General features: G+C 47.7%; 1 protein-coding gene across 3 annotated transcripts in view; it reads right to left on the bottom strand.

Annotated features, from left to right (window-relative positions):
- The window catches only part of SERTM1 (serine rich and transmembrane domain containing 1), a 49,013-nt gene extending 38,044 nt beyond the window's left edge, over positions 1-10,969 (bottom strand). The window contains exon 1 of one of the 3 annotated variants that reach the window (XM_073342094.2): positions 10,532-10,969. The gene's annotated coding sequence lies outside the window, so the exon portion shown is untranslated. The remainder of the gene's footprint in view (positions 1-10,531) is intronic. The other 2 variants (XM_073342112.2, XM_073342102.2) reach the window with 2 other exon arrangements.
- Positions 10,970-15,647: the final 4,678 nt, after the last annotated feature.

Genomic DNA, 15,647 nt, shown 5'->3' with positions numbered 1-15,647 from the left:
CCAGGGCATTTCCATTCCTCTCTGCAGCCACACAGAGACTGAACAACAGTATTTAGTGACCCACAAAGAGATCCAACAGGATGTGTGCAGATGCATTTCCCTTGTCTATGGAAGAACATAATGACAAGTACCGGTTCTGTACCTTGCCCTGGTGAAGCCTGACAGAGGGATCCAGTATCCTGGCACTTGGCAGATAGCACTGGAGCCTGTCGTTTGCTAGGTACTCTATTAACTTGCTAGGAAAGGGAGGTGATCGGTGATCACAGTTTGAAGATGTGTAGCAAGAAGGAATGGCTTGTTTAGCTCTGGTGAGACGACTGTATGTTTTAGGGTGAGGGGCAGATTTCCCTTGTTAAAGAAGATGTTGATGATCTCTATTAGGAGCCCTAGGTGTTCTCTGCTCTCTTTTACTATCCTGGAGATGGTAGATTGGTACGGCATGATTTCCCTTTACAAAAAAAACATGTTGACTCTTCCCCAACAAATCATGTTCATCTATGCGTCTTGCAATTTTGTTCTTGTTTTTGACTTCTTGTTCAGTCAGTCAGAAATAAGGATGGCATGGTGTATCATCACCCTTACTTCTGCACTGCTGCTGTGGCTTGTGGTGCCAAGCACCTGGCCTGCAGCTCAAGGCAGGCTCCATGCTTTCACACGGGGGCTGCATCTTGCCAGAGCCAATGGCCCTCCTGCAGCCCTCTGGCCACTCCTGGCTCACCAGGGGTGCCATTTCAGATTTTGGTTTGGTGTGAGAGATTGCGTGTGTGTTTGAGGGCAGGAGAAAGAGTGTTGGCGGGGGAAAGTGTGTGTATGTGCGCGGGGGAAGCGCTGTCTTTTTAAGCAGGGCACTCAGGAGCCCGAACACTTTTTTTCAGCGAGCAGTAGCTGCTGAGGGCAACACTCACTCCTGAGCCAGCAGCAGCTGCAGACAAGCTCTCCCTGTTCCCCGACCACAGCTCAGTGGTGACTGAGTACCTGGGCAGAGGAGGGGGACACCCTGACATCAGCCCCTTTTCCCCTGCTCTGCACAGCAGACAGAAGGCAGACTCCCAGTCCACAGCAGCTTGGTCAGTGGAGGCTCCATGGGGTCAGGGGGCAGAGGCGGGAGCTGCAATTGAGCAGGGCGGTGGGAGGAGGAGGGGCACCCCTGGCCCAAGGCACACAGCAGCACCCCCCCTGAGCACAGTGCCCTGGGTGGTGGCCCACCTTTAAGGCCAGCCCTGTCCAGAAGGGAGGGGACGGTGCAGGCAGAGGGGGCTGGGCTCCTCTCTTCCCCCTGAAAGGTGTTTAACTGGCTGCCCCAAATCACCCACAGACCACAGGGCAGGGTCACGATTGTTTAGTGCAGCGGGGGTGGGTGGGCTGCTGCTGGGGTCACCCAGGGGGTGAGGTCCTGTGGCAGTGGCTCCAAAGCTCCCTGTCCCTGCTTTGTGTCCTTGTGGCTGCTGGCGATTGCTCTTACCCCTCTCCTCATGTAAAAGAAATCAATAGATTTTCGTGGAGGGTAGGAGGTGCAAGGTATTTCAGTAATCTGCACATCTGGACTGGATATTATGGAGTCTCTTGTCCCTGGCCACCTCCTCCTCACTACCACAGCTGGTGCCTGCCTCCCTCCCCACCTGGCTGCTGCCAAGTCCCGTCTCCAGAGGTGTACAATTAACATTTGTTAAAAAAGAAATAACGTATTAGTTTATTTTGAGTTAATTGTATGCATTAACTGTCATTAACTGACAGCCCTAATAATTCTACATTTGTAAATTGCACTTTCATGATAAAGAGATTACACTACAGTACTTGTATGAGGTGAACTGAAAAATACTATTTTATTTATCTTTTACAATGCAAATATTTGTAATAAAGAATAATACAAAGTGAGCACTGTGCACTTTGTATTCTGTGTATATATGAAAATGTAGAAAAATGCAAAAATATTTATAACAAATGTAAATCGGTATTCTATCGTTTAACAGTGTGATTAAAACTGATTAATCACAATTATTTTTAATCTAGTTAATTTGTCTTGCATTAATTGCTTGTGTCAACCAGGGCCGGCTCTAGGCACCAGCTAAGCAAGCTGGTTCCTGGGGCAGCGCTGCTGAAGGGGCGGCATTCCGGCAGCAGCCCCGGCGGCAGGCCCCTCCGTTGTTTCCTGCGGTGGCAATTCGGCGGCGACTCCTCTGACTCGGGTGGGTCTCGCCGTTGGCAGCAATTCGGCAGCAACTCCCTCCCTCCTGGGGGTGGATTCGGCAGGTGTTTTTTGTTTGGTTGGTTTTTTTGCTGCTTGGGGTGGCAAAAAACGTAGAGCTGGCCCTGGTGTCAACTGTGATTAATTGACAGCCCTATAAAAAAAATCCTTTTTAGTCTGTTTTACCACCATGTCATCCTACTACTACCCTTCTCCTCAGCCCTCCTAAGGGAGTGAATGAGGAGCCTTGACAGCTTGCTTTCCTGTGGCACTGCTTTAGCTTTGGAGTCATAAAGCCAGATTCTAATCTCAGGTGGGCTTGCATTGGCTCAGATCTTAATAAAATAAATACTACTACAAATAATTCATAGGTATTATTTATATTGTGGTAGCGGCTACAGGCTCCTCTGCTACACTAAGCACTGTACAAACACATAACAAAAAGACAGACCCTGTCCCTGTCCCATTTTGTTTTCTTACCTTGAGAGATCCATCAGTAAGCACAAGGTCTGCACAAGGGCAGCAACAGATTTTGTTTAGCACTACATATCACACATCTAAGATTAGAATCTGGCCCATGTGCTGTCTTCAGCAATGCAGATTAAATTGACTGTACATGAGGAAACAGTCCCAGACCACACAGATTGAAACAAATAGTGCCACTTTCAAAAAGATCCTCCCTGAAAGGAAAAAGAGACCCACATAGTCTTTATATTTCAAATCTCTACCCTTTCAGCACATTTGGTGTGAACTACTCTTGAGAAATAGTTCTCTAGAGATAATGTTAACGCATTGGTATGTTGCTTTTATCTCTTCTATCACTGTATTACTTATGGCTTAAGCCTGTCCAAATTCAATAAAGAAAATTACCTAGTGCTACCAAGACTGCTAAGTACACTGTTGAAATCCAAATGTTTTGATTACATTTATTACACCGTTCCACCCAAAAGCATCATGACACTATCCTGGAAACCTCTCCCCATTCTGGACTAAGTGTTGGTGCCCCTTAAGGAAACGGGTCATCACATAATAACCCTACTAAGCAGACAGCTCAAAAAACTAAATTCTGAAAGGTGCTGAGCACCCTCAATATCCAGCACCTCCCAGAACAGAACCTCTGTCTACTCCTCATTTCTTTCAGAAAGACTCTCCGGAGGGAAGAAGCATAAGTCTCTTCAAAATGCACATTGTCCGCAAACAAGAAAAATACAAGTGATTGCACTTGTGTTCCATGTCTCTTTTGTCTACAGAGGACTTTTATGAATAAATTCCTTTCACACTGAACACTGCAGTTGCTGATTTATTCTACTGTTACATACCGTGCAGTGGCTCCCATACATAGCAAAGAAAACAGCCGAAAATGATTACACTTGCTGGAGCTGCAATGCAAAAACTAATTCATCCTCAAGATTGGAATGTGTTCATTCATATTCAAATGGCAGCTGTACCCATTGAGATGGACAGGGCTGAGTTTTGAATTATATGAGAAGTACTATTTGAGAAGGACTAGTTAGTTCAGAAGATCAGGAAGCGCATCTACATAAGGTCCTTTGGATAAGCGGTTGTATCCCACACTTTTTATTCCTTCTAATATCTGTTAAATGCCTTTAAAAGCTATTCCCAAAGGCTCAGTTGTGCCATTTATGCAGAGCCTATTATTAAGGGGGAGTCCATCATGGTACTGCCCCAATTATAACTCAGAGAGGAATTCTGCCTTGATGAGCACATATCCACACTTGCTCTACGGGCCAGTTAGTTTGGGGGAGGAGGATGGGGCCAAGATCCTGCCTCCTCTCTGCACCTCTGTGGGAGTAAATAGGGAGCGATCTCTGAACTCCTCAGCAAGGACTGCAATTGTGCCTGACCACACAAGGAGGGAAAGCCTGGTGCCCTCCCAAGTAAGGAGGAGGCTGAATCTGACTCAAAGGAATTATTGTATGCAGTGTTGCTGAAACTACATTGGTCCTAGGATATTATCTTTTATTGGACCAACTTCTGCTGGTGAGAGAGACAAACTTTCAAACTTACACAGTGCTCTTCTTTCCCAGACCTGAAGAGCTCTGTGTAAGTGTAACCCACACACCTTTGGGGTGTGGTGTTCTGTCCCATCTAGTGGCACCAAGATGACCTAGAGAGAGAGAGAGAGAGAGAGAAACAGAGCTACAGCCATAGCTACCAGACACATGCCTTTTAGCTCATGCATTTCGCTCCAAAACGCTCAAGTTCGATCCCGCGCACCAATGACCGGGGTCTGTCGGTGTTACAAGTGGGGGCTCATCTGGGATTTCAACTGGGAAGTCTCTGAAGCTCGGGATGCACTTCCTCAGCTAGGGGAAGTATGTAACCCACACACCTCCTGCGTGTGGTGTTCTGTCCCATCTAGTGGCTCCGAGACCACTTAGAGAGAGAGAGAAATTAATGACAGGTTTCAGAGTAGCAGCCATATTAGTCTGTGTTCGCAAAAAGAAAAGGAGTACTTGTGGCACCTTAGAGACTAACACATTTATTTGAGCATAAGCTTTTGTGAGCTACAGCTCACTTCATCGGATGCATCAAATAAATTTGTTAGTCTCTAAGGTGCCACAAGTACTCCTTTTCTTTTAGAGAAATTAATGAGTCTGCTGTACTGCCTTAGCTACCAGCCATATGGCTTTTGGCTCATGCATTTAGCTCCAGAGGTCCCAGGTTTGATTCTGCTCGCCGATGACCGGGGTCTGCCGGTGTTACATAAGCTCAAAAGCTTGTCTCTCTCACCAAAAGAAGTTGGTCCCATAAAAAGATATTACCTCCCCCACATTGACTCCCCAAAGGAAGGGGTCTTGTAATAGATCTGCTGGGGAAATAATTTTTTCTCCCCTGCAAAAAAGTCAATGATTTTTTTTCATTCTTTGTTTCAGATTGCCAGGTATTCAGATATGATTTGGTTTTGTTACTGCTAAACACACACACACACACACACCCTATCAACCTACCAAAATCCCCACAAACCCTGAAAAATCTGAATTTTCTTTGTTTGTCTGTTGGCAACCCAAACTGAGAAGTTTTCTGTTAAAACTGCAAATTCTGTGGTGGGGACGGTTGTTTTTTTAATGAAAACCAGCAAGATTTAATTCAAACCCCACTTTTTCATGAAACATTTCATTCTCAATTAAGTTTGAATGAAAACTAGTTGTTGAAAAAAATTCAACTAGCTCTGTCGGATGGCCCCCCTTTGTCATTCAGGCTGGGTCAGGTTCTGCCAGCCTCATGCACAGAGAGTAGGACCTTAGGCTGTGAAAAATCCAATGAAAACCAGCAGGGTTCGTGGACTAAGGTGCTGGTCAATGTGAGTAATGGTGGCACCATCTGTGCCCAAACAAATGGCAGCTGAATTCTGTTAGCGTGTGATTTGCTGTTAGCACGCGTTCATGCCCATCTCCTCAAACAGCGACATGCCTTTCTGTTCCTATCTAAGTGTCTTCTGGTTGGTGAGGAGCTCTCTTTGGAACAAATCCTGCCTGGCCCTTAGCAGGAAAGCAGTAGAGGAGTGGGGAGTATGTGTCCCCATGTAAGGATCAGAGAGAATTCCAGTGCCTGCACGGCAGGGAGCAAAGGGGGCTACTCCATCCTCAATCCCCCGGGAATGCACTGTGCCATGTTCCACTCCCTCCCCCTGCAACAATACACTGGCTCACAAAGCTGGCTGGCTACACAAGGGGAATTAAGCTGCACCTCTTCAAGGGGTTTGGTAGCAGGCATACAGTCTCTGCCCAGCTAGGAGCTCTGGCAGGTATTCTGTGTCCCTGAGGTAGAACGGCTTCCTGGTATTCGGGGTAGTGCAGCTCTGCAGCATCATTTACTATAGGCAAAAAGAAAAGGAGTACTTGTGGCACCTTAGAGACTAACCAATTTATTTGAGCATAAGTTTTGTGAGCTACAGCTCACTTCATCGGATGCATCCGATGAAGTGAGCTGTAGCTCACGAAAGCTTATGCTCAAATAAATTGGTTAGTCTCTAAAGTGCCACAAGTACTCCTTTTCTTTTTGCGAATACAGACTAACACGGCTGTTACTCTGAAACCTGTCATTTACTATAGGCTACACCTACAAGACACAATTAACCCTATGCATGTTGTCCTTATTAGCACCCCACATTCACATTACACAAGTAACACAATCTTTAGTCACACATTCACTCGTGAGACTAAGGGTTTGCAGGATTGGGCCCCTATGGTTTGATACCGCTCAAAATAACGTTGATCAGAAAATTCCGCATGGGATCCCACTATCCTTGTTTCCAAAGAATACAGTCTTAGGGCTGTCATGTTGTCAGGTTCCCCATTAACTAATGAGGAGCATTGTGGTAACTGAGCCTAGGTATTTACCCTAATTGTGAACTCAACTGTAAAAAGTGAGTGCAAGTTCATCAAATGTCACAATAACCAATAACAATAAATGTTGATGAGAAAAGATGCAAAAGGGAGACGAAAAGATTAGCCTAAACAAAAAGGCCTACTGATATAATTTAAGGGCTGCGTTAAGATCATGCCTGAAAACAAGAAACACATGGGACTGAAAAATCAATGGACCAAAATTGGAGTGTCATAAATTTGGCGTAATTGGTGGCCAAAATAATGAGGGGATGGGCTATTCCACTCATCACTCCCTTTTGGGGTCTTCAAAAAGAGACTTTGGGGTGAAAATTAGCAGAGTGGAAATGAACGCTACAATTGTTAGCTGAAAAAAGAGAAAGGGCTGAATGTCAGCATCATGGCTGTCACTCCCACTGGTTCCTGGGACCCTAGACTTCCTTCATCCTAATCCTGCGAAACGTCTTGACCAGAGAAGAACAGAGGGACGGACTCAGATGACATCATCACCTCCATTGGCTCCAGGTGAATACCAAACATCACCTGGGATGTGAGACTTCCGTCTCTCTCCCTTCCTCCTCCCCCCACATGTCCTTTTCCTTCCCCCTCCCTGAATTATTCTCTCTCTTATTGGACAGTCACAGAGGGGAAAAGGAGAGGAATAAGAGAATGGCTTAGCCAGCCAGGACTGCTTATTTTGCAACACTGCAGTAAGCCTGTGAGCAGAATGGTAGTCAATGCAACGCTTTAGCAAGCCTGATGCTGGTACAAGTTTGCCAGGTGTCGGAGTGGCTGATGAGACTCTGTGCTGTACCTGTGTTCTTCCAGCAGTGAGGTTTCAAGTGAGAGTCCACACCAGAGACAGAGAGCTGCATTTTATATCTTTGCTGTTCTCTCCTCTCCGCTCTTGTGTGCGTTTGTCTTGTTTTGTCTTCTAGGAAACAAGAACTGACTTTATCAACAGCTGCTCCAGTCTATGTCAATTAACTTCCTCTCTTCTCCCCAAAGAGGACAGTTATTACCACCTTTAAAGACATCTTTTAATACCATCTAAAAGGCTGTGAGAGGATGGAGGGATATGCTTGTTTCTTGACCCTTCAGATCACATGATGTGACCCTGCCCAAGGGAAGTTATGGGTTAGCAAGGCAGGCAATAGGCTGTGACACCTGTGCAAAAATCCCTCATGTGGACAAGCCCTTAGAGTAAAAATATCAAAGAGGAGGAAGTATGGGTGGTTCCAAGCCATGATTCATTTCAGTCCATTCCAGCCTGGAGATCTAAGACCATGGCCAATTTGAATTTAAAAAGCAAAGTCATAAGGGATTAGTATGGAGCAGCTCCAGTCCTGCATCGATCCATGACTCCATAATCCTTGGTTCTTGAGTCTCTGAACTGGGAAGATTACCCCCATACATCCCTACATTTCAGTCATATCCTTTTTCACAATAAAATGCCCACTACTATGTACAGTATGCTAGAACTCTGTAGTCGTCAAAATGTGGCTCTACTATTAGTACATTCTACCATGTTACTATGATTTCCTCTGAAATACGTTTAATCTGATTTATTATGCATGATATCTTTTATATGCTTTTACAACGGTTACATTCTCTGGCAAATGTTTAGCTTTTTAACCATCTCCTCACGTCTCTCTCTCTCCTGCCTGTTTTGCAATGCAAGGACAGTGAGAATTCCCTTTCGCTGCTTTCTGTCCCAAGCTTCATCACCTCACATTAAACATGCTATACTGATGATATTGCAACACCTCCTGGCTTTTATTTGGGAAGAAACTGATTTGGGAGCATGTATTTTCTGCAGATGCATCAACTTATATTTTTTCTGTATTGTACTGTCTAAGCCTGATCCTGCTGTAAACTCAATGGGAATTTTGCCACGCATTTTCAATGGAAACAACTCCTGTCATAGCCACACAAAAACAATGTGGGATGTAATGCCAGTGGCAACCCAAACTATGTCCAGAGCTCCAGAATATGTAGTACAGTAACAAATCAAGCTCTGCACTATATAACTTTCATTTGGCAGGATAGTTAAAGAATAGAAACCAACATGTGCCTATTTTGACTCTGCATCCTTTCCATTCTGAAAAGAGCCAATTCATGGACACAGTCCATCACCTGGGCTCATTGAAAGAGTTTGTCCCTGTGCCGGAAGACAAAACAATTTCTCTGAAATGAAAAAAGTACTTTTTGATTTTTAAGGACTTGAATGGGTCAAGAAAAGGCCAATAAGGACAAAAATAGTACCCTACTCCATCACCTCATGTTTGAAAACAATAAAGCCACAAAGGAAAACAGACAAAACAATCCACAAATTAGATGTCATTGATTACTACCCTCTCTTTTATGGCACAGAAAAGACAAAATATCCAGTATTCTCTTTCTAACTACAATAACTAAGTAACTCATCCTGAGGCAGAGGGGACAGAAGGGGATTTCCTATAATTGTCAGGCTTTCAAATCCTGTTTTGAAAGCTCTGTTAACATTACTAATATGTTGTTCAACATTGATCTCACCTGTCAATATCAGGTGCTCGGAATATCAGGTGCAATATATAGTGATGGGAGGCCTGAGACATGGATACATTCTGAGATAAACAGTACATATCTATCTGTATCTTTGACTGGGTGTGATATGTTAACCAAGGACTGAAATCAGACAACTCAGACCATGAAGAAAGCACACCACACTGGCTCAGTAGAGTGCAGAAAAATACCCCAACTCCTGTGCAGCAAGCTAGAACTCCAATCAACTGCAAAGATTTTCCCCCTTCTTAATTAAAGACCAGATCCTGATCTCAGCGGAGTCAAAGGCAAAGTTCCTATTGACTTCGGGGGAGCAGATTCCAGCTCTGCAACTGTTTTCTTCTCTTGCTGAAAAAGCATGAATCATTTTCATTTAGTGACTTTTAGGCAGCGCTTTGGGTATCACATTGCATTAAAAGCCTAAACAGTGAAATTGTACAGCAAACGACTTAAGAAAAACTATAATCTGAAACAGCAAAAAGTATGTTAATTCCCCACCCACCCATCCACCAACACAGACAACTATCAGTTTCAGCAGGGTACTGCGAGAAAACTAATGATGCATAACTCAGTAATGAAAAAGTGAGAAGGATCGCTTCAGAAATTACACGGCATTGTCATTAGCCAGATCCACACTACTTGCTTTCACATCTTACTATTCTTATCGGGGAAGAACTGAGAATAATAATAAGACTGCAGACATTCAGAAACGGATCCTTTTAGTTCCCTGTCCACTATACACCACGCTCCAGAGGTAAGCTGCATGCACACTTAACGGGGTCATAATTGTCATAGGCGCGCCTGGAATCGATCCACACTAAACCCAATTTTTATGCAACCAATTTTTTTTCAGGAGGTGCAAAGAAAGTTGTGCAGCAAACAAATCCCACCACGGAAAGGGACGGACTCCCAGCCCTTCTCCCCGACCCCTCAACGTAGCATCATCCCCACACCCAGCGCTGTAAACATCTGAACCTAAGGGTATCACTCTTCTTTTGCAACTGACCGATCCTTGCCCCGCCGAGCAGGGTGAATGGACCAAGCTGCCTCTCTGGGAAGTGACCATGGTGGGAGGGGAAGTCAGGCAATAAACCAAAGCAGATTCTCCCCTGTCCCTTTGGGAAGTGAGCGGTTCAGCTGCGGAACAGCCTAAGAGGCTGGTGGGTTCTGCCCAGCTGGCGAATCTCTCCACCACACTGGGCGGAAAACGCCTCCTCGCCCCATGCCCCGAGCAGAGCCAGCCCGCGGCCGTGCGGCTCAGGCAGGCGCCTGGGGTGATGTTTCCGGAGGCTGGTATCCTTTGAACAAACGAGGTTTTCAGTGGGACGAGGGAGGGGCGGGGGGCTCCATGCCTCCCTGACATTGCACAGAGCAAACTCCCTCTTCATCGGAAGTGAGAGCCTGCCTGGAAACCGACCCCCCGTGCCCGCTCCTCCCTCTCCCCAGCGCTCACCACCTGGAGGCGATTCCGCAGCTCTTGATTATCCGGCTCTACAGTCCCGCGAATTGGCTCCTCCGCTAGAGGCCGGGACTGAGATGAGGCACGGGCAGCCCTGGGAGACCGCAACCATCGCCGCGCCGCGCCGCGCCGCTCAGCTCCCGCTGCCCAGCCGCGCCAGAGGGGTCACGCCAGAGGGCCCCCACGTCTCCCCATGCAACCCCCGTTATTCCTACGGCTCGCCTGCGGGGAGAGCCCCAGCCTGCGGGCAGCTCACTGACCTGCCCTGGGAAATGGCCCGAGGTCCCCCAGTCTGGCTGCAACGAGTGCGACCGGAGCGAGCGGGGCGGCTGCCCCTGGCCGTCCTACTCCTCAGAGCCCCGCGCCAGCCGGAGAGAGCGCGGCTCCCCTGCCCTGGGCGGGGCCGGGCGGCAGGCGGCCAATCAGCGCGCCCGTCACCACCCTGCTGCAGCTGTAATGACAGCGGCTCTCCACAGCCCGGCTGCTGCACTCTGCCTCGGACTGGGTGTGTGTGAGCCCCGCACCCTCCACCCCGGCACCTCACCGCCCCCACTTCTGTGTGAGTCCCTCACCCTCCACCACCTCTGTTCCGTGTGTGAGTCCCTCACCCTCCACCGCCTCTGTTCCGTGTGTAACCCTTCTGCCCGTCAGAGTTGGCAGCAACAAGGGCCGGGTTCAATATCTAGGGGATCCATTCCAGTAACACAATGCAAACCGGCTGGAGCCCCCACCCAGTGACCTGGGACAAATATATACCACCCCCGCTGGGCGCCTCCAAGAGGCAAAACTTCCCCTCTCGCAAGCACATAGTCTGAGTGTAGCAAAAAGCCTTTTAATAACAGAGAGAAACAATGTGGCATTATGTTGGGGAAACACCACCAACAGGATTCATAACACAACCCATGAGCAAAAAAACCCACCCCAAGCAAATTGGGGCATGCCCCTTTCCCTTTGGTTCTTGAGTCCAGCAACCCCAAATCACCCAAAGTCCCAAAAGTCCAATGCCCCAAAAGTCTCTGTCCCTGGTCAGGGCAGCCCCAGAGTTCGAAAGTTTATCTGCAGAGCTTTATCTCCCAACCTGGGTGGAGATGGGACGGGGATAAGAGGCACCTTACATGATCTGAAGCTGACCACCCCACAGCTCCATATGCCTTCACTTCACTCCGCCAGCCGCCCCACGAACTCCTTCGCTCAGCTCCGCGGCCCACCAGCAGCTCCCGCCATCCTATGAACTGCTCCACCAGCCTGTCCACAAGGCACTCCAGCCGTCCCGCAAACGGCTCCACAATATATCTTCAGGCTCCCCCACTACTTAACACAACGCTCAGTGATTTCAGCTCTTAGTCAGTTCAACTCTTTGGTGAATTCAGCTTGTAGTAGGGGAGCCTCAGTGCTGGTGCACTATTAGCCCAAAGTGAGCTCAGCAGCCTGTAACAAAGCCTGTGGTTTGAGCATTGGCCTGCTAAACCCAGGGTTGTGAGTTCAATCCTTGAGGGGGCCATTTAGGGATCGGGGCAAAAATTGGGGATTGGTTCTGTTTTGAGCAGGGGGTTGGACTAGATGACCTCCTGAGGTCCCTTCCAACCCTGATATTCTATGATTCTATGATTCTAATGAAATCAAAATTAGCTCTGATATTCCACAGTGGAGAGAGAAGGAAGTGCAATTAGCATGTAAAGCCCTCACCAAGGGACCCATACCACCAAGAATTAACACTTGTCCCCAACCCCTCTCAATTCACAGAGTTTTGGAACCCATGACCCTTGCCTAGCGAGTGCTACTTAGTTGATGGTGAATCCCTCCATCATAACAAAAGGCCAAGTACAGTTCCAAGCACAGTTCCCATAATCAGGGTAATAACAATTTATTCTTCCTGCCCCAATAACAGAGACACTGGGGATCCCACAGCAGCCAAAGTGACCATTTGGGCAGCTATGGCCTCATTCTAGGCGGGGTGGGTGTGCCTATGCAAATGAGATCGGCCCCTGAAGTTCTTTTCCACAACTTGCCACACCTCACCACCAGATGTCAGGGTGGAGTTCATCCTGACACTGCTTACACGTGTGAACCCCTCACCCTCCACCGCCTCTGTTCCATGTGAATCCCTCACCCTCCACACCTCCAGCTCACCGCCCCTGTTCCCTGTTAATCCTTCCACCCACCCCTCCACCCCACCACCCCTGTTCCATGTTCCACCCACCCTCCACAGTACCCCATCGCCCCTGTTCTGTGTGTGAATCCTTCCCCCCGCCCCTCCACCCCACCACTCCTGTTCTGTGTGAATCCCTCACCCTCCAACCCCACCGCTACCCCCTGTTCCGTGTGAATCCCTCACCCTCCACCCCCACCACCCCGTTCTGTGTGAATCCCGCACCCTCTACTCCACCATCCCTCTTCTGTGTGAATCCCTCACTCTCCAACCCCACAGCTACCCCACCTGTTCCATGTGAATCCCTCACCGTCCACTACACCACCCTGTTCTGAGTGAATCCCTCACCCTAGTCCCCCACTGCCCCTGTTCTGTGTGAATCACTCATGCCCTACCCCACCACCTCTGTTCTGTATGTGAGTCCTTCCACCCACACCTCCTCCCCCACCTCCCTGTTCCGTGTGAATCCCTCACCCTCCACGCCCACCACCCCGTTCTGTGTGAATCCCGCACCCTTCACCCCCACCACCCCTGTTCTGTGTGAATCCCTCACCCTCCACCTGAACACCTTTGTTCCATGTGAATCCTTCCACCCACCCGTCCCTCTTTCCCCAGCCTCCTCTCTCCTTCAGTGTGTGTTGCTCTGTGTGTATATGACTCTATCTCTCTTCCAATGCTCACTCTTTCTTCCCCTTTGCCAGCCCAGAGTGACTGAGCTCAAATTCCATTCCCACCCTCCCTCCTTCTCCACAGGTCCTAGTCCATGGAGGTTGAACTGCTGGCCATGAGAAGCTTAGCTCTTCATAGTGATGGCTAGTAGGAGGGAGGAAGGAATTCCCTCCTTCAGAAAACAGGTATCCTTTTTAAGCCTTCCTCATACCCTTGTTTGATAAGTGTACACCTCCTACGACCTGCTTTCTATCTGCACTCCCCATTGCTACTGCTCCATGTTTGAAGGTGGGAATACAGTTTAATTCTTGCAACAATGGACTAAAGTCAGAATTCTAGTTCTAGTCCCGCTGCCACCACTCATTCACTTTGACATTGGGTGAGTCACTTTCTCACTTAAGCTGTTTAGTGCCTCATTTTCTCCACCTGTAAAACAAAGATAATGATAATGACCTAGTATGTCTTTCAGTGGCATTGTAAAGATCAATTGATTAATGTGTTTAATGGAATTTTTGGTCCTCAAATGGAAGGTTCTATAAATGTTATTATCTCCAGTTTGGGGAGGAGGTTCTTGTGTCCCCTGGTCTGTTCCTGTCCTTAGAGTAGTCCTTAAATACTCTGTCTTCCCTGAATGCAAGCCCAGGAATTAGAGCTCTCCCTTTTGTCTCATCACTGATGGACTCTAGCTCACTTTTTGGATGAGCAGTTTGATGAACGGTTGGCACAGAACCCTTGCAGACACAATTAGATCTCTTGCTAGACAGGGAAGTCCTAGTTCTCACCCCCTATCTTCTGCCACAGACTTTGCAGGTTCACTGATCACACAATGTGCTAGGTGGGGTTGTGAGAGCAGCAGCCACTCGATACATCATCTCAGTATGTCTGTTAGGCTCTTGTGAATTTCAGGCAGCTCTCTATTGATCAGCAGAGTTTCTGGACCATTTGAAGGTCATTTGGGAGCTACACATTCTGGCCACAGTTCAGTAAAGCACTTAAGCACGTGACTACTCCCACTGAAATCAATGAAAAGACCCATGGAATTAGGCTGACTGGCATCCAAGACAGGATGTGTGGAAGGAAGAATAGTAAATCCAAGCTCCCTTTTCCTTGTTTCTGGCCAACCCGTGTTTGGTGCAGGAGCCAAGGCAGAGGGCAAAGGTGGCACCAGTACTACTGAGAGCAACCTTTAAGTTCCAATAGCTTGTAAAGGCCCAAAGGGAACATAAGAATGGCCATACTGAGTCAGACCAAAGGTCCATCTAGCCCAGTATCCTGCCTTCCGACAGTGGCCAATGCCAAGTGCCCCAGAGGGAATGAACAGAACAGGTAATCATCAGGTGATCCATTCCCTGTCGCTCATTCCCAGCTTCTGGCAAACAGAACCTAGGGACACCAAAGGGGTTGGAAGATGCTCTGAAATGAGAGTCAGGAAACTCGTATACAATTCCTGGCTCAGACGCAGACTTCCTGTGCAACCTTGGGCAAGTCACTTAATCTACCCTGTCACCCAGTTCTTCATCGTAAAATGGAGCTAATTGTTCCCTCCTCACTGGGGGGGGGGGCAAGTTGTGGGATAAAAGACATTAGTGATTTTGATGCACTCAGATGCAACTGTGATGAGGGCCATATAAATTCTCAGATGCGTAGATTAAACTAGCCAGGGATCACTGAAGAAAGCATGGTGTGGTCATTGTCTCCACCATCCCCAGGCTTCCCCCTACCCTAGGAGTCTGGAAGAGGTGATGTAGAGTTAACTATGCTGGCTGTACATCAAAATGGGAGTTGTGGCATGCTGGGAAATCCTTGGCTGCCAGTTTAGGGTAGCTTTATAGTCCTATTGCACCAGTGGGGCCAGGATGTGGCTCACTGAAGGGAAGAGTTAAAAATAAATCAGTCCCAGTAGCAAGTGAAAGGTGGAAGTGTCCTTGGGAAACCCATGAGATACCTCCTCTGAGTCTTCTGGAGGACTGCTGAGCCTTTTGAGGATACCGTAGGTCACATTTTGATCTCAGTTACACTGGAGTAAATCAAGAGCAATTCCACTAAAGGCAACTGAATTATCGTATTTCCAGGAGTATAACTGAGACCTACACAAGGTCCTGTAAGTCCACACAGACAAGGACATGTGCATGAAGCCTGCAAATAGCATATATGCTGGGTCCAAATCCTGGGAAAACACTAGCTGGATGGGACACATTTCTTTCTCTGGATTCTATAGGTGAAAAGCTGTAGTTGGTCTCTGGATAACTCATCTCATCGGCTCTGTTTTTGTTGGCCAAATGGGTTATAAAT

The sequence above is a fragment of the Lepidochelys kempii genome, chromosome 1 (genome assembly GCF_965140285.1).
Source record: "Lepidochelys kempii isolate rLepKem1 chromosome 1, rLepKem1.hap1, whole genome shotgun sequence".
NCBI lineage: Eukaryota > Metazoa > Chordata > Testudines > Cheloniidae > Lepidochelys > Lepidochelys kempii.
The sequence above is the reverse complement of the archived record's forward strand: the minus strand, read 5'-3'. Positions and strand labels throughout refer to the sequence as shown.